This window comes from Idiotropiscis lumnitzeri, chromosome 7, assembly GCF_059441095.1.
Source record: "Idiotropiscis lumnitzeri isolate Australia: NSW breed Sydney's pygmy pipehorse chromosome 7, RoL_Ilum_1.0, whole genome shotgun sequence".
Taxonomy (NCBI): domain Eukaryota; kingdom Metazoa; phylum Chordata; class Actinopteri; order Syngnathiformes; family Syngnathidae; genus Idiotropiscis; species Idiotropiscis lumnitzeri.
In genome coordinates, this window is record NC_142397.1 from 13,246,317 (window position 1) to 13,266,980 (window position 20,664).

The window sequence follows — 20,664 nt, forward strand, 5'->3', positions numbered from 1 at the left end:
TCACATGACTAATCTCACAACCGACAAATATTTCAATATGCTAAACTGGGTACTGCAATTATAGAATAGGTCATATGCAGTGTTAATAAGACCCAAGTGCACAGACATCGAGACTGTGATCCTGCTCAAGTTTTTAATTAAACTGTGACATATGGTTAAAAAAAAAAAAAACCTGCACTGGCATCCTCATTTGTGTCCATCTTACAGTATGTTTGCACCAAACTGATTTCTACCTAAAGGTTGCTCTCCATACTCTCTTTGTGCTCTCTATCACTCATTTTCATTGTTTTTCATCAATACTTCCTACACGACCTCAGCCCCATGTGGCTCAAAATGAAAACACATCCCACCTACCATCTTCCTTCACACCTACAAGGTTTCCTTCTATGTTTTTATTTGAAAATGATTTTGTATTGTGTGGAGCACACACACAGTTCCTTTTGTTATATGGCTGTTACAGGGGCGGCATGGCCCCCCCAGGAGATGCTCAGACTTAAAAACTGGCAAGGTTTGGTCGAGGAGAAGGATGCAAATGCAGGAACGCAATGATTTGTTCAAAAACAAAATGTGTTTCCTTTCCAAAAGCTCAAAAGAAAAAGGAAAACAAGATCCTAGGCTTATCAAATCCTCAAAAATAACTGAATTTAAAAAACAGCAAGGATCAAAAAAGAAAATCTCAGAAAAAGAACTTGGACTGCCGACCAACATAAGACGTGGCACACACAAAGGACAGAGGACAATGAACCGACAAGGACTGAAAGCAAAGAGGCAACTCAAGATAGATAAATTGACGAAACAACGAGGAACACCTGGACAAGACACAAAGGGTTGGAGGCAGCTGATTTGATCACACCAGGGACTCGGATGACAAGCACAGGTGGACCCAATAACCTAACAAGACAAACAGATAAAGGAAAACAAACTGAACTCTAAACCAAAGGCAACTAACAACAAAGACACCGTGACAAAACAACAACAACACAATACAGTGCAGGGTTTAAAAGTCACCATTAGATTTGGAACGTTTTTTTAAACAAACACAGGAAGTATTATTTAATAGATTATAAAAAAGTTTGATCAAGTGACCTTGTGTATGAAACTTGCTATAAAGTAGTCCTAAATATCTCCACTTTCTGTTCATTACCCTTTTTTTATTTAAATAAGTCTTAAATGACTTGAAGGATTTACCTTGACTGACATCTTTGATATATATTAATTATTCATTATATTAAATCCATATTCAGTTTTAGAGTGCTTATTTATTATATGTTCCTCAAGTTTCCGTATGACGCTCCCTTGTTGCTCTCTCTACTCATCCGTCCTGTTCCCTACAAATTTTCCATGGATGGAGGAGTTATTATTTGTCAATTCTAATTATTGATATTATTATTATTATTAGTATTATCGTCCACTGATGACAACCATTAGTGAATGAACTCAGCTCCTACTTCATAGTGTGAATTCAAGCTTAAGGTTCACTCGTAAAACTCACTTCATCTTAATGTGAAAAGTCAGGAACTTCACATTCATCGCAGACTAATTGTCAAGATATTATTAATAGTATGGTACTGTACTAATTTCTGCAATTAGCTGGGCTGGGGCCGCAGCTCAGTATTGTCTCCTAGCAGCAGTCAGTGATGAAAACCTGTTTCTTTCAAAACTTCAAGCACTTAATTATATGTATGATTCTTTACGTTCTTTTCTTCGGCCCTGTCTGCTATCAAGATACGCATATGCTGCCTTGTGCCAGAAAAGGCGTGCTGCTAACCCTAAACCCCTAAAACCCGAGCCGCTTTTTTGGCTGTGCAGATTCTTCCGTCGACTCAAGTGTGTGACTTATGCACCTTCATCAAACGGCCGCACTCCAGGTGGAGCGACCTTGACATCAGGGCATGACGCTGACGAATCTGTCAGTGCACACATTCTACCGCAGACTTAAACATATCTTGCCCTCCACACTGGAGGTTCTACGACAAAACATCATACTGCATGTTTTGAGTCCAAGTGAGTTATGACTGTCACCGGCAGGCTCGGCTGGTACGTGCAGACGAAGTGAATATGGTCACTGACTGCCTAACGGCTCTATATGTGTCGCTACTACATCACAATGACGGCCGAAAATCAACATTATATCACATTAAACGGTAAAATTGACTTAAGCACGAAAGGTTGAATATAATGTACAGTACTCAAGGATGGGCATATGGAAAAGATGGAATGGATTTTCACTAATAAGGACATGTAAGTGAAACTAGATAATAAAAAAAAAACAACATGACAAGGGCTAACAGTATTAAGTGTATTATGTAATTAATTACAGTCCACCGTTCACATTATTGCACGTACTACTGCAAACATGGTCGCACTGAAACCATGGACTACCACTACTACGAGTGAGGACTTTTCTACATGAGTAAATGGAATGAATTGGATAATGATTTATATGTAACCAAATCAGGAGGACTCAAGATTATTCTCGAGAGGCTTCAGCCCACCTAAAATAAGCAGACAGATGCCACTGGACTCTTACATATTTTGTATTATGAGCATTTTGTGTCCTTCCTCACTTGGCATGAAAACGGATATCAACCTGACAGTGACTGATCTTGCTCAAGTCGTGGGGGTCCTTGCTCAGTTTCTTCTCCGTTTTTCTCCTATCTTCCATTTCGAACCTGCACTCCTCACCCCCCCCCTCGAATCTTTTTCACATCACTTCTCTCCTCACATTTATATTTTGCTTCAATTTTACCGCTTTGATAGTTTTTCAACCGCCCCTCCGTGCATTTTCCATTTCCATCAGTGAAAAACATTTTCAATCATATTGCTTCTCATTTTGTCGTTTTCCACAGGAAAATTCACTTTATATTTTTAGATTCACAGCATGAGTGAAGGAACTTGTACATGTTTGCAAAACAAAATTTTGGCCTCAATCACCTGCAGAATGTGCCCTCCTATAACCTTTGCTCTTTAGCTACAAACCCATCAATGCAATTGTGTTGTATGAATATAAATAGGCACTGACCAGCATTTTAATAACAATTACAGTTTTGTGGGGAAAATGTGCTGATGTAGAATCAAGGGTACATCAATAGTTTTCAGTTGTAGCTTACATGGTGAATAAATATTTTGATTAAACTTGCACAATCCAACTTGAGATACAAACACTGTATGGTTGCAGTGGAACCAACTCACTTCTTAACAATCGGCCTTTTGGCAAAAATAATTAGTAAATATTAAGTAAATAAGCCCTCCATACAGTAAATTTTAAGCCTACTCCAAGCTGGTCTAAGTATGCGATGAATTTAATTGCATCAAACCCTCTGAATAATTGTAGATATCAATTTAGTGAATAGATTATTATTATTGTAATTATTATCATCTTTATTAAAAAATTAAAATCCCCTTCCTTGGCTGCAGCACACCTATTGTGGTTGGGTTACACATGAACATAAACAATCTCCAAGAGCCGACTTCAGAGCAGTGATTATCTACCACTAGAGTTCCTTGCAAATGCACTTTGTGTGCAATGTTCTTCTCCAGCAAGTGAATTTCTGCTTCTGCAATGTCAAAGATTGTGTGGCCCTCGCACGCCGAATGAGAGGAACTGCTTCCATTGGTGATGAAGCTGAATGGCTGTGTTCACTAACACAACGGCACAAACACTTGTTTCTCATTGTGTGTGTCTGAGAAATTACCAAATCAAAGAAAATTCCACCCATGCGCAGTCAGACCGCGTTTTCCTTTGACTTGCTCTGGGCATTAAAATAGATCCTTAAATGTCAAACTATCAAATCAAACCAAATGATCACCACAATGGCTTCCAAAAAATGGTTTTAATGTGGTGGGTTGTAGTTTGTGATTCAGCCATTGTCCCAAAAGGGAGCAAATACTCGATGTATTTTTATATGACATTCAAATGTCATGCTGGAAACATTTGATATTACTTAAAAGGTAGTCCTTCCATCTAGCTATGAGTTTCTCTATTGTTAATCCTATTGTTGGTCACAGGGAGCTGCAGCCTATCAAAGCTGACTTCAGGCGAAAGGCACGCAAAACCCGTGACTGGTCGCCAGTCAGGGCACACATAGACACAGACAAACATTTATTCTGACATCTACACTGTTATTTCATTACTGCATCCACCACAGTCAGGCAAATGCAATTTAAATATAAAAATGCAAAAACAGTCAAATATGTTTTTCAGACGTTCACCAATCTCAGGAATCGTATACACCTCTTTCCTCAGCTGCATATTTCATACTTCCTAATTAAATGTCTGGGCTCAGTCAGCCTGATCAAAGGAGCAGTGGCTCTGCGTTGATTTTGCTATTGTTCTGCTTATCTAAGGCTAAAGCCAGCTGCCCTGTAAAGGAAATTAATTATAGCAGCAGTTATCTCTGATATCATTCTCTTGGTCATTGCACAGCACAAGACAATAGTTACTTTGAAACATCCCTTGAGAAGCATTTTAAGTTTTGATTTAACTACAAGTTTGCATGTGCAAAAACAGGTGCAAACTCGATTGCTCACAAGCAGATGCGGAAGCTGATCAAATAACCAAGCGAATCCATCATTGCATGTGCCAAATTTGAAATATTTGCTGAGCAGTTCGTTTTGCACGTTCTAGGATGGGGAAATGCAAATAGATTAATTTAGCACAAGCAATGTCGTTCATCAAACTTGAGACCAATTGTGATGTCTGCTTTTGCGTCTTTAAATACCACGTCTGTGAGGGAGGTGCAAACCCACAGGCATAGCCGTGCCAGCATTGTCTAGGCAAAATGAGAGGCGTCGGGAGATCAATTATATAGGAATACAATTTTGGAGCTTCTGAAGGGTCTAAGGCAGTGATTCTGACAACCCCCAACCCCGACGATTACCTTCCTAAGGGTTATAAAAGTACGTCTGGGTGATTATATGATTGAGAAATGTTATATTTTGCGACCCAGCACCGCAGCCTACGGACCATAAGGCTCACCCGCATATAAGACGCAGCAACTCAAAAAGACATACAAGCCGCACCATGCTATAAGCCGCAGTTTTCTATGTTGGAAAAAAAATGAGTTGTTTATTGCATGTACAGAATGATTTTGTACTGTGAAAGCGCATAAAGGTACATAAGCAGATTCTTAAAACAGTGCATTTTAATATGGCAACAACTTTGCTAATTAAAACAGAACAGACCCAGAAGAAAAAATAGAGATATATTTAGCGTATTTTCTGAACTATGGAGCGCCCCTACTGGTGAAAGAATAGTCCACATTTAGCCGCATGGTTCAAAATCTAGGAAACCGGTAGCGTCTTATAGTCCGGAAAATACGGTAAACAGAACCGGCCAATAAATAAGTGATCAGAAAGTAATAGTAACAATGTGCTAAATGTGCATCTGATGGGCAGCCATGGCTTGACGTTATATTCTGAAGAAGCTTTTTTAACACGAAAAGTTCCTTCACATCGTTTTTGAGTTTGTTTTCAAAAACAAGGCAATACAACCAACGTGCATCATTTTAACAATTGGCACCCAATGATGAGGTGGAAAGCCTGAAAATAAGAGCCGAGTTTGCACAGCCTGCCCACGTAAAAAATTGCAGTTTAACCACAAATAACAGGCCCGGAGCCACTGCACGAACGTAGCAATCAATCGCGTCATCTTTTGTTCATACACATTTAGCGGTGATGTTAACGGTGTATGTAGAATCCTGACTATTATTCATTATTCTTGTGTGTATTCCATTTTTAAAATGTTGCTCACTGTTGTTTTATATTGCTCTATATTTGCAGTACTCTTGATTAAAAATAATTGAAATTAACGAAAAAAAATCTTTCTTGTCTGTACCAATGCTTTAAAATAATTTAAAAGCAGAGAAAAAAAAATCTATTTTATAGCACCACTGCTCCCTTGCACTCCCCCATCATCTGATTAGGTCAACAAATTCAAAGAAATCACTTTGTAGGCGACACAATTATTGTACTAAGTTGGAATTGAAACATTTTGACTTGCTTTAACGTTAATATGGACCACAGAATATGCAAGCTCAAATGACAAATCTCACTTTGAATGAGGTCTGTTAGACAATAGAGCAGTCTAACGCCTCAGGTCCACAAAACGGTGCCGTCTGGCAGTGGTGGGCCTGTCAATCCGTCAGTCAGCATGCCATCGTTATTTCAGGCCGGCCCATGTGGGCTCAATCCATCCCTCGTCGGCAACAGGCAATCGGCGTCGAGAACGTATTTACTATGTTACACACAGGCGCGCCATGCAAGCATACACGCAACCAAATAAACAAAATCACACTAAAACAACACACACACACACACACACACACACACGCACCCCCACATACGTGAAGCGTCGTGATTGGTGACAATGTCATTGCGGTCTATCTGACTGAAAGGTATAGAGCAGTGTTCTGTTAATTTTTTTTTTTATTTGGGTGATTGTCTGCCTATGTGGCAACTCGGTTTGACCTGATACCGATAGGTACGTTCTCGATGCTGATTGGATGTTGCCGATGACTCGAACAGACTGGGCCAGCCCGCAATAATTACTACATGATGACGGGTTGATGAGCCCGCAGTTTGGTATGAGACTGTTTCTGTAATGATCTCATCTTATAAACGCCACCATTCAACTGATTTGTTCGACAGTTTTCCTTGGTTGGTACCTCCGCTTTTTAAATATACAATAGCAATTTATCACCTGTGGCTCTATTGGTCGAGTGGGCAGTGCGTTGACCGAAGGGTCAGCGATTTGATCCCCACTCTGACTATCTGCTGTTCAAGTGTACTTATACACTGAACTCGAAATTGCCTCCATTCACAATGTTGTGTGAATTAGAAAGTACTCTCAACTCCATTACCCAGTTAAAAAAATTAAAATAATCATCTCGCGTCAGCTGGTCTGTGCACCGAAAATTTAATGGGATAACACGAACATCATTAATAATTCTTTGAAATAATAAGAAAAAAAAGAATAAAATTCTGTAGCCAGGACATCCTTATTCGCTCTTTGTGGAATTTACTGGCAGTTTACAATGTATCAAACAATTTCCGTACGCAGCTCTCAGTATCATGCCACTGCAACCACGGTGAAATGACAAACCATAATCTAAACTTTATTGTTTCATGGAAACATAACTTTCACAGCCATTATTATGATTATTATTATTATTAATGAATATTTTGGTTGCACACCACAGAAATGAAGAGAGCACACACATGCATCAGGCATGTAAGCAAAGACGGCAAGCAGTGGGCAGCTGAGGTAAGGTTTGTGTGGGTTCTGTGCCTTACACCTCATTGGGTGTCAAAAAATAAGGTAAAATTGCATCAACAACGAGCTGCCATTTACTTTTGTCCTCAGTTGGACTCAACTGTCACCCTCTGTCCTCACAATGAGCTACTGCTGTGCCCCTCAAACGTTATATAGCCGTCTAGCACGCAACCATGGGGTAAACATTGCATAATGATTATTAAGTGCTACAGTTTTTGAGAAACTGTTATTTCGCACACATTTAGATTTATGTTCTGTTTTCATATTTTAATGGCATTTTAATCCCCTCTGTCTCCAGCTCTGTCTTCAGATGTGTTTGAGTAATTTCTGCTGATATGGCTTTGTGTTTCTCATACAGCATGTTTCATGAAGATGGATAGGTCTGCCTTATACTTGTGTAACAAGGGCTAATGATTTTTTGTTTTTTAATGATTTTTTGTCAGTGTGTTTTGCTAATTAACTAGATAAGTGAGAGCACAGAAACACACGCATTGGTGGAGATATATTATGGCGTACAGCAAACATTCATGGTGAATTGCAAAAAATTGCATTCACAAGGGCTTGGAACAAAACATTGAAAGGATTATAAACATGATAATCACTAAATAAATGGCCCAACATCTATAAATCAATATTATAGAACACATTACTGTGTTAGTTCGAGACATATAATGTTGCTATTACCATTTGAAAATCATTACTGCTCACGAATGTGCCGCCAATTAGAGGTTACATTCCCCTTTAATATTGCTCTCAAGTATACCTGGTCACAATAGAGCCTGCAATAAATCCCGCCCCACTCCTTCAAAAGAATACATACACACATAAATAAGTGCTAATTCCCAATTGCCTAATAGTAATCATCATGGTTAATGGGTAGTGAAGTCAATTTATGGAGCCGGATAAATCATTGAGTGGAACCATTTGCTGTTCAACAAACAAGATACGAGCTGCAAACTTCTCAAAGAGGCTTCAGGAGACATATTGTGCAGCACTAGCAATAACTAGCCTACAGCCATAACCAGTGTTTGGATTGTGTAAAAAAAAATGTACAGGTATATACTTGGTTTATGTTCCATTCCTCCCAGCTCGATGTAATTAATTCAGTAGCGAAACCACGTGCTAGCTTATCAGTACCCTTTCCATCCATCCATTTTCTAATCCTCACTAGGGTCATTTTTTTAACCTGGTTTTAAAAGCATTTGCACTTAGGACTTCACTTGTCTGTGAATCTTATTCCATTTGGTGCAGCATAACAGCTAAATGCTGCTTCACCGTGTTTACGTTGAACTCTGAGCGCTAATTAGAGCCCTTCTGGATTCATATTTAATCTGTATTTCATTAATATAGTCAAGACTCAAACCAATTCAGCTATTTATAGAGCAGTAGTCAGATTTTAAAATCTATTCCACAGATGATTGGAAGCCAGTGTAAAGTCTCTCACACACAACAGCCCTTACCTTGCAGAACAGCAAAATAATGTGTTTTTATTTATCCAATTTTTTTTTATTTTCTATTTAATTATTTAATCTTTAATCAAATTTATATATTTAATTCAATTATTGTTGTATTGCACTGGATAGGGGAGCTTTCTAATCTTGTGGCGCACTGACAATAAAGGGCTTTCGGATTCTGATTTTGGACTGAAGTAAAATGTTCTGAACGCTGGTCTGGTAAGAAAACGAGCTGCAGCATTCTGAATAAGCTGTAGCTGTTTGATGCTCTTTTAAGGGAGTCCAGTTCCTAGAAAGATATAATAATAAAGTCTAGACACCAAGACATTCATGCAGACTTGCCGATGTCACATGCAGCCAAATCCTTCCCCAGCTAATTAAAATAGTGTACAAAGACTCTATACAAATTTTTTTAATGTAAAAAATTGGCATGTGGCTGCAACTTATTTGGCCTGTTTTAGATTAAGCTAGTCTTTTATACAGTGATGCTTCTGCACAGCGTCAGCTCTGTCTGGATGATACTGCCAACCATGCGTCTTTGAGGTTCATTACAAATTGTAAAGCTCTGTCTCAGCATTGTGCGTAGTACTCTTGGGTTGTACTCCTGTGCTGGCGACCCGCAGGCTTAATCACTAGTATGACTTTATTTATAAGGACATTTTTGGTCTGCTTCCACCTTATCTTTGCGGTATTATCAGGCAAGGAAGTACTGGACAGTATTTGTTGTGTTCTCAGAACGTTTTTATTCTCTCTGTTCCAAACGCTTGGACAGAAATTGGCGTATGGGCTTTTGGGTACTCTGTACTCTCAGACCGGAATTTGTTAGAGATTGACTAAAAGGATCAAGAAACCGGCGTCGTAATTTTTTTTTTTTTTTAATCTCAGATGAAACAGTGAAGCAGTTACTATAGAATATTTTGGATTTTGCTCTGCTACTACATTTTATTGCTGTCTATGAATCACAAAGCCTAAATCCAAAATCTTGTGCTTTGTAAATTGAACTTCATGTCTATTTGTATTTCTGGTTGGTGCTTTGGCTTCTGCGGAGCATGCCCTTGAAAAAAAAAAAAAAAAATGGGACCAACCTGATTAACTGTAAAGGTTAAGTACAAAAACATCAGGCATATAGTAGATGAAGATCAAATACATTTCTAAGTTTGTTTTTATAAACTGGTCTGTGTTTTTATATATAAGTGGGAGTACTACTTTCATGGTATACATATAATATATATATATATAAACTGTATGTATTTGTGCGCATTTGTGTGTTTACAATATCTGTCTATTGTGGATTTACAACTATTGCAGGGTGGGTCTGTAATATATCTCCCCCACGATAAACAGGCTTCACTGTATACTATAATCTGTAAATTCAATCAAATCCCTGGTTTGCGGTTTTTTGAGAGCAATATAAAGCTGCATCCATGTGTAATAATAGTGTGTAATGCAATCTGCACTTGCGTTGTTGGATGACCTTATAGGTGCCACAATAAGGCAAGAAAAAGCATTAGATCATTGTTTTTTTTCTTGTCTTTTGCCTCATTCTTAAAATCAACCATCGCCCAAGAATGGAGGCTGCCTCATAACTTGCTGTAGAATTTCAATTGAGGTTATTGTGTAAGCTTTCATACACGCCCAGTTTACTGTTTGTGGATGCTGCGGATGAGGACCACACATAAGAGAAGTAATGAGATGTGGTAGGGAGGGTATGGGTCACTGTTCCCAATCTCTATATGCTCATGGCACACTTCATTCCATCCCCTATCTAAGGAATACTCCTCTTTTGGCTGCCTCTCCGTGCAATCCCATCACTCCTTACATTCACAGAGTGATGTGATACCATTCATTAAATAACAGTGAGATGTTATATTGCATTGGAGACCAAATGGATGCCCTCCATCACCCAATGGTACTTGCACATTTCCTTTGTCTTGAGGCTACACTTTAAATGCCGCTCTAATGAGCAAAACACAAAGTGAGTGGAATATTGGTTGCTTTGAGAGTGCTCCACAGGTGATGAACACTCTCTCACATGCACACGTGCAATCACACATGCAATCTATATACGTATTTGAGTGGTTCAATAATGTAGCGCTTGGGTAAAGACTGAAAGTAAAATAGGAAAACTTAAAAGTAATGTAAAATGTCCCAATGACTGCAAATTGGTTGCAATATCACCGCATACGTTTATTTATTTTAAATAATTCTGAAGAGGAAACCCTATCTTCTCTTTTAGCTTCTAAAGTCATCAGTAGTAAATCATTATAGCATACCACACAGGTGTCAGGTTTAAATGCCCTGACGCCTTTTGGGAGAGCTCTAGAGAGAAATGGCTGTATTTGGATGTTGATCTCGCGCCCTTTTTGGCTGCAGAGATACAGTACACACATCATGCAGGAATAAACACCCCCCCCCCCCGCTGACACACATAGAAGTTAAATTACAGCTTTGTCTTTCCTTGAACGAAAGGAAGTCACTCGTGCTGCATGCTGAGTGGGGTTGTGAGAGGGCGTGAGTACAAATGTGAGAAGTGAGTGAGAGCTTGTGGTGATGTACAAGTGCTGAGAACCCTTGGAGAGCAGCTGTCAGAGTTGCTAGCAGGATATTTGATCTTGGTTCAGATGTTCGTTTTGAGGCAATTTTTTATGTTCACCTTCTACTTTGGTGTTCGGTTTCTGCTTGGATGTACAGCGGAGGCAAAGAAACAAATCCACTGGTTTTAGCAGAGTCAAATCGGAAGCACTAGAGTAAACTGTTAAAAAAAAGAGGCTGTCAAAGAATTCATTGTGTTTTGTGTAGTTTGCGTTATTGATTCCGATAACTGCGAATCACTGAATCACTCCAAAAGATAAGAAATTATTTTTGCATCATTAATAGTGTACCGGCGGCACGGTGGCCGACTGGTTAGCACGATGGCCTCACAATTGTTTTTTTTTAATGATGGTTTTCAATGCGTGTTAGTATTCTAGATCGTATGCTCCGTTCATACCGAACGTGACATGGCAACGCAATAATCATCTGTCTCATCAGCATCATGCTTAGGGATCGGTACCTATATAAAACTGGCCCCGCGGCTGAATTGCTGTATTGATGAGCGCCACCGTTGACAGCTTTGGAAAAATAATTGCTCAAATTAATTTGACATTGATTTACGTTATATAAATATAATCATTTTGCACCTTTTCGCTCAAAAGATGACACCCAGTATAGAGAAGTCATGTAAAAAAAATTGTTATATAATAGCTTTTTAAATTCAAGATGAAAAATGTTGAACTTTATTACAAGAAATATAAATACTGTATTTATACTATTTTGAACCAAGATATGTTTTGATTTTTTTTCTCTTTGATTTTATATACATGATACACTGAATTATTTAAAAATGTCCATCCTGATTTATATCGTTGAAGTTTTTATCATGTTATATTGCAACCATTTATTTAAAAACAGTGTAGGTTCTAATATTGTTTTAATGTTGATCTAAACCAAAAAAAAATATTGATAAAAATACACCGGATTGCTAAGCAGTATCGTTGAGAATAGTGCTATTGATAAAATCTTATCAATACGCATCCATAACCATGGCATGCAACTCCTGAGGTGGATGGATTTTTCCAGCGAAGCAAAGTGCTCACTAACAAAGATTTAGAAAGAGACATAAAAAAAGAGTCTTAGAGTTTAAAAGCAAAAAAATATTTCCTTTATATATTTATTCAGCATGGTTCGCCTGGCTAACTCAGTTACATCAGGACATCTGAACTCCTAAACATGCTTCTGGATGAATGGGCAAAAAAATCTCACACACAACTGCTCTTTGCTCAAAGTCTTTGCAGATCTCGATATTTCCTCTCACGCTACATTCATACATTTGTCATCACCAGGTGTTCCACTACTTTTGTACAGTCAACTTGTGTTGCAGTCAAAGATCACGGGCAATCCTCTTCGCCACTCTTCTTTTCAGCAACAAACCACTGTCTTTGTCAAAATGCGGGAGCAGAACACCTTCAAATTGTTTACAATGGAGTTCACCAAAATAGGTCAGCAACTGAACGAGTACTGAATGTGAGAAGAAAAGTAAGTGATGTGATTCAGCCCCATTTGGAGCAAGATGTTTCTTTTTACAGACAAATATGAAGGGAATCGGTCAATTGTCCCAATCCAAAACTTGAAGGATGCACACACACACACACGCCCACGCACCCCGGCTTCATATAATATATATATATCTTCATCTGTTTTTATAATGATATTTAGTGAGTAACTGAATAATATACTCCCAACATTCTGTAATTCAGAACTGACCAATTAATTTAAGAATCATTTAAAAGGCTTTTGTCCAATATTCTTTCAGGAATATGAAGGTAGACCAATCGTTGATATCCCAAGTTATATATTAGCTTTGGTTCTGGCATTCGAGGGCTCTCCCAAACATAATGTTTGTTGTATAGATGAGTTTTCTCTTTGGTTAACCTAATTGCTGCAATTCCCGGTGTACAAATCCATTAGTTGGAGGGTTGAAAAGATCACTTCATTAGGACAGCTTGCTGCACCACAGGCCAGCTGGCATTCAGTCAACACACACACGCACGCCAAATGCTCATACGGTATACTGTACAAACACACTTTTGTCTCTTTTCTAACTTCTGAAGATACCCACGCCAGGGAGCCACTGGTTGTGTTATTGAATTGTGACACACCACTGAAAGAACTGTGAGTAACAAAAGAGCAAGTGAAAAGGATGAATTGGGGTAATGAGGAAATAGCATTTGGAATCTGAAACAATTAGATATATGGGCCAACAAGAGAGACGTGGAAAGGTGACAACAAAAAAGGCAGAAAGGAAAGCAGAAACCAATAAAAGCTGTATATTTGTCTTTATGTGTTCCTGCTGATTAAGATGAAAGGATGAAAACATTAACAAGGTGTTCTAATTGTACAATTCTTTCAGCCCTCATTAAAATGTGCAGTCTGAAGGTGAATGTACATCATATAGCAAGGCAAGTTTTTTTTGTTTTTTTTTTTGCAACCTGACAGACTAGTAATATTTCCATCCACCCACTACTTTCCTCTCAATCCCTCACACTTGAACTTCTGTAAGTGGTCACTCGACTGTCTGTGACTCCGTGCTTGTTGAGTTGACTCAGAGCACATCCAAAGTTCCAATTGTTTTTGCGCAAAGCAGTCATAGTTTTACGTTAATCATTGCGATACGACATTTGTTATAATAACTCTTATTTACGGCTGAAAACTTTGGAAAATGGCCTTTTTTCTTTAGTGGGTTGTATTTCTTTTCTTATTCAATTTCGAGTTTTGCCAGTGGTGGAAATTGCGGCCACTTACTTAACACGATGGAACACTGTATTCCTTTTGTACATACCTGTTATCATCTCACAATACTTATTGCACGAGATACAAACCAATCGCACTTTTATACACTGAAAAAAAAATAGCTGCATCTACTATGGAAGGTGTGGGCAACCTACGGCCCGGGGGCCACATGCGGCCCCGTTAAATGTTTTAATCCGGCCCGTCGAACTTGAAAAAAATGTTACTTGTTAATGTTTTATTTTCTATTTTCTCTGTGGTTTTTCAAAGACATATATATTGTTGTAATGCTTTTGTTCACTTTCATTTAAAATTTAATGTATTTTTTTTTCTCCGATGAGGTGAGGTTACCAAAACATTCCATCCATCAGCTTCTGGTCCGGCCGCTCTGTCAAATTTTAGAACCCAATGTGGCCCGCCAATCAAAAAGTTTGCCCACCGCTGTACTGTGGCTAGAAAACCTAGAAAAACAACTATTTGTGAAGCGTTCTCCAACGATTGTCACCAGTTCATTCTGTATTTAATGAAGGTAGCTGCTTACGTTGTCTTTTGCCACAGCAGCCAAGAGCAGTGACAATGCTCCTGCCACACATGGATCACTATATCCGTTTCTCCATGTGAGATATGAATGGAGTCGGCTGTGTTCACACCCACAACGGCACAAACCACCCTTTTTCGAAAACACCAGCTTGCACACATCTGTAAAATTACTAACACCTGGTTGGAAATTCACGTTGCATGCCGTGCGGGATTTGAGACGGTCACAAAAATAGAGCCCATTGGTCCACTCAGCCATGCAACGCTTCACTGTCCTTGTGTGTTTCGTAGTGCACACCGCTAAGATCACTTACTAGCTAGATAGCGGCAGTGCACATTTGAGAAGACAGCCTTTGCCTTTTGCTAAAAATGTGTATTCATTATCATGACAGGTTGACTGTCTGCTCAGAGTATGTATTAAGGTGAGGCTCTGGATTAAGTCACATCAAGTATATCTCACTCTGGATTTAAAGTGTGAACTCTGGAGGAAAACAACACACAGTAGGTGGTGGTCTCACCGCAGACAGAATGCTGTCACCCATAGTTAATCTTGATGCTTTATGTAAAAATTCTGAACTTCATGGATAACAGTTAAAATGAAAGCAATGCAGCTACACTGTGAATCATATCAAATTTTGAGGCAGGTAATAATAAAGAATTATTATTTTTTTTAACAATTAAGTTTATTTTAAATCCTAATGATGAAGCTACAAAAAACTTCAGCTAATATATCTGTTTCTTTTGATCTTCAAACATTTAGCAAACTATGTTGTGTCAGTTTAAATTTGGATTTGTGTTATTGTATATGCGGGGTATTTGTGACTGTTTTATTGTGTCTATGACATACCGCAGCCGAGGGATCGGATGTAAAAGTTTTAAAAACAATCTTCAACTGATGTTTAAGTAAAGCATTTTGTTCAGGCTCATATGAGAAGCTGAGGAAAATTGTATCTTTGGCTCTAGAGCGAGTTTAAAATCTGGGTTGTCAACTAATTCTCTTTGCATCATTCTATTGTATAAAAACAATAATTGTGTCATACTGCACTCTTATTATTTTTGGGTAAATTAAAAATAATAACATCAATAATAATAACAAAAAACATTATTAGTAGTAGTAGTATTATCAATATTAATATTATTATTATTACCATTATTACAACAACTGTGACCCACGGCACATTGTACACTCTTCAAATTGAGGTCAGTTTTACCAAGAAGTGATGGGGAATTGAAAAGGAACCTAAACTAAACCTACATTTGATTAATTAAAATAAAACAACGATCTGCTGGAATCTTTTAAATCAATTAAAAGGTGCATTGTATCCATGTCTCTCCCTTGATAAAACAATAATACCAAGAATGTTGCCATTTTTAGGTTTCATTAATTACCATACTTTACAGACTATAAGTCGCACCCGCACATAAGCCGCGGCAATTCATAAAAAAATATATTCAAGCAAATTGTGCTAATTAAAACAGAACATACCCAAGAGAAAAAAAAAATAGATTTATTTGGCATATTTTCTGAAATATAGAGTGAAAGAAAAACCCACAGAAAAGTCGCAACGTTGTATTAGCTGCATAGTTCAAAATCTAGGAAAAAAGTAGCAGCTTATAACGGTATTATTGTTTTGTTGTCACGAGCAAGTAAAAGTATTACAGTACAAATTATCACTCCATTTTCTCTTTCCATGGACGTCACATATCTTATTCCTTGTCTTTGGATTGTTTCCGCTGCTTTAATTTGATAAATGGCTTGAGGCGAGATAGGTTGTCTTTGCTGAGAATAATTCGAGGGCAGTTAGGATAAATTAAAGTCAGGTTTTTGGTGGATATTGAATGGAAGTCTGATCTTCCCTCAGGCCATTCTTTTCAATCCATCATGATGTTATTAAATGATGTCCTTATACCAGAAGCAGCCGGGCAGGGCATTTTGACTCAGTCACTGTGTGTATGGACAGAACTTTTGAACATTATGGTAAATAGCCAATGTGTCTGTAACTATCCTTGCTGATGTTTGTATGCAAAAGTGACCTTTCTTGAGATCAAACATGACGTGGAAGCCTTTGGTTAGCCCTATTTTAGTGCAGCCTAACTGTGAGCATGGGAACAGTTTTCTTTCTTCTGGTATTTTTGTGGACGTTTGCGGCGTTGTGGGAGTGGACACTGCCAACTTGATTCCTGGCCAATCAAAGTGGCTCCACTCATTCCCTTTCAACTCAGCTTGGGAGAGGTGTGCAGTCTGCATGGTGAAAGCAGAATGGACTCCCTGCAGTCCATGCAGGAGATTGTTGTGCGCAAAATAGCTCCCCGTTTGCCACCTCGCCAATGATGATTTGAAACTGGGAGTGGCAAGGTAAATATTTTTGACTTTGTCTGTCAAAATTCTGGGGGACTCTTGCTACCAAGCATAAAGACCCTGTTAAGTAATGTATGTGTTTTTTTTTAAATAATACGGCACGGTGGACAACTGGTTAGCCCAATGGCCTCAGTGCAGAGATCGTGGGATCGATTTTGGATCCGGCGTTCCTGCGTAGTTTCTCTGGGTACTCCAGTTTCCTCCCACATTCGAAAAACATGCATGGTAGGTTGATTGAACACTCTGAATTGCCCCTAGGGGTGAGTGCGAGAGCAAATGGTTGTTGTCTTTGTGTGCCCTGCGTGGTGTACCCTGCCTACTGTCCGAAGACAGCAGAACCGATAATGGATGGATGGACATTAAACATCTTGAAAGATACGTGTTGACAACATTTGCAAAGACTGAGCGAGCGCTATTTAGTACTGAATTGCTGAGATTTGGCAGAAAACTCTTTGTCCCGATTTTTCCCTGGCATAAAAATGAAGATGCGTTTCTGTTCAGCAGTGCAGCCAACTACGTGGAAATCTTATTTAATTTGACTGGCTCATTCCCTTATATACGACGGAAAAAAATAAGCAACAGCCTCCTTGATGAATGGATGGATGGACACTGACCTTTTTGACATCACAACAATATATTATAAAATATGACATTTGAAATGTTAAATGTCAAAGATTGAATTTGTTTTGACTTAATCTTTTCTCCAACAACACAGCCAAATGCTTGAGACAAAAAGGTCAAATTGATCTCATTGAAAGTCTGTTTCCTGTGGACAGTGAGGGATAAAGATTTGGAAGAACAATTGAAGAGCTACTCAACTCAGCCGTTTAACAATATTTAAAATATAACGTGGACTTATCATAGCAATAATCGCAGCAGTAACTTCTCCCTGTCTGTCTATTGATGAAACTCGTCTTAAGTCTTCTTTTTTTTCCTTTGGCTTTTGATTCATTCTGAGACTCTGAATATTTTGATTGTTTTATTTCTGATTTGGTTTTATTTGTGTCTGCTGCATTTGTTCGATTAATAATTGGGTTGGTAATTATTTATTTAATCAATCAATTAAGTAAATAAATATTACTTACTAAATAATTATTAATTGATAAAGAATACTTGTGAATTTGTTATATGAATTTTGTATTTTCACTGTTCTAATTATTGTTTGACTATTTTTTACTCCATGTACAGCACTTTGTATGCGGCAATGGTTGTTTTAAAGTGTAAAAAAAAAAAAAAATTGATGAGTTGTCCAGGGATTATTTTATGGTTCCCAAAATGCAGCAATGCAATGTTTCCTTAACTGCGCCTGAGCTATTATCACACATATTTTATGGTGACTAGGGAACAAAACGGATTGACTTTAGATAAGGAAGCGAACGATGCTTGGCAAATGTTACATTTATACCGTCAAAGAAATATAAAGTTTTAGCCACTCGGCTTAAAGCGGTAAGCAACTTGCAAATCGCAACACAATCTCCTGAGCTACACATGATAAAAGGAGTGTCATCATTACACGCACACAGTTGAACTGCACCCAGTTAAAGTAAATTGGCAATTTGGAGAGAAGTGTGGAGAAAAGCAAATAATTTGTCATTTATCACCGTAATGGGTGCATGTATTGTAATGAATGATTTATGAGAGAGTCATTTGTTGAGCAATGGACAACCTGATATATGGTGTACATACATACAATATACTTTAGCTGCACGATTTTGTGTGAAAGTAAATCTATTCTATTCTTACTACGTTCACTAAAGGGCCATATTGCATCGTTCCAGTCATCACTGCACACAAACTCGTACCAGCATCAGGTGGACTAACAGATGAATGGATGATTGCTGACCAATTGTGATTGGAGGCGAGCCATAAGAAGCATATGGGGGACGAGGCGGGGCTCAGAGGGAGGATGCAATCAAAAGGGGGAAAGGGATAAGGGCTGTTTTGAAGCCAGCCAAGAATGAATACATGGCAACCATAAAATTAATGAGAAATGCAAGCATTGATTATAAAACAGCCATTGCTGGTTTGGACGGCTAATAAGGAGTGGATGTACAAGCGAAGGGTGTCATCGAGACTGGAGTAGAGAGATTGGGGCAGTTGATTTGAGAAGACAGTTTTAGGGAGGGAAGATTGAAAGAATGATAATTGCGGGGGGGAGGAAACAGATGGAGGCAGAGATGACCAAATGAAGGGCATTTTGCAAAACAGAAGGACTGGCAAGCAGTCGGATATGATAAGAAGAGGATGTTGGGCCATCAACTGCAGCGAAGGTCAAACTGTTTTGCTTTTAATCAGCCTGAGTAAGATGCATAGTACAAGTAGTAAGTAAGATCACATTACATAATAATACCATGCATACAATGGAATAAAAGGTCTAATGTGAACATTAAGGCTTTAGGCAGTAATTGGAGGGTGTTTGGAAGCACACCTTTTGACATTTACAGTAACATAAATGATCAATTTCACAGAAGAAATAAAGTTGTAGTTCATCTTCATTTGCAGACAATTTGGTAATGAATACATAATTTCAGGAAAGAAAAACAACTTTTGTTCCCGCTGAACATTCCCAGTGCATGAACCAAGGCTGGTACAGTTTATTGAGAAGTATGGGTGGAACAAAAATGATTTGAATCGGAAAATTGGTTATGATGGAAACGATGCGAGTGAATTGAATGGAACCAAATTAAATCGTTCCACTTTAAAATGTATTGCGATACATACAGAGTCATCTCTTTATTGATGAAAAATATCTTTGAAGGAAATGCCACAGTTACATTACTGACAAGTTCATTCATATATATATTAAGTACAGAACAACTAGATACTCTTTGGATCATAACCTCTCCAACTGAGCAGTGCCATGTCAGATCGAATCATATTGCTACTGAATTGAACCGAATCGAAAAATTCCTTTAAAATCCAATCGTCCTTGAATAGTATCGGACACCATGTATCGAAATACGTATCGAATTGTCTTTTAGTGGAGAGATGCATATCCCTACTGGGAAGTAGAGAGAAAATTAAATTACATTAAAAGTGAAAAAAAAAATTGAAATGTATGAAAATATAAACGCAATTACAAAATGTGAAATTCTTCCACCAACTCTGAAAGTAATGAATTTGAATCTCTAATGGGTGCGTTCATAATGCGGGTGTTAGCCAGCACCGTCTTTAAGCATTCCCAGGTGTGAGGCTTGACTAACGTACACAGCCGAGTTGGCATCTGTTACAAAATGACCACCTGACACAAAATATAGGGTAAACTTCAACTGTTTTGGTGCAGATTTGTGAGGGTAAGTGAAAGCAAATGTTCCGGACAAACAAAGCCGATATCTTGTGTGACTTCGCAAGATAAATCTCACATTGTTTATGTAAAACAAATGCAAACAAAGGTTCAGGATTTAAATGTATGAGTGGAATCATAGAGTGTGAGCTACACACTGAACATTAAGTCAATCGTCAGTGGAGTCAGATAATGAAGTTGGAGCATGGGCAGATGCGGACGGAAGTGTTCAGACAGAAGTCCGGCGGCAAGAGAGAGGTCAGTGTCAACTGTTGTCTGGCTGTCGCCCCAAGACCTATCATAACCTATTCTATCAATTCAAGACAGTGCACAACAAAAACACACCTCCACGAAAACATGCACATGCAGACAGTGATGTTGACGCGCTACTTAGAGAACACACCCAAAGTGGTTATGAAATGGAGAAATAGAG

General features: G+C 38.3%; 1 protein-coding gene across 8 annotated transcripts in view; it reads left to right on the forward strand.

The window, feature by feature from the left end:
- The window catches only part of LOC148333637 (leucine-rich repeat and fibronectin type III domain-containing protein 1-like protein), a 143,312-nt gene that overhangs the window by 37,786 nt on the left and 84,862 nt on the right, over positions 1–20,664 (forward strand). The window contains exon 1 of one of the 8 annotated variants that reach the window (XM_088300574.1): positions 7,254–7,269. The exons of the other annotated variants lie outside the window; for them this stretch is intronic. The gene's annotated coding sequence lies outside the window, so the exon portion shown is untranslated. Of the gene's footprint in view, positions 1–7,253; positions 7,270–20,664 lie in introns of those variants that run through there. 8 annotated transcript variants of the gene reach the window in all.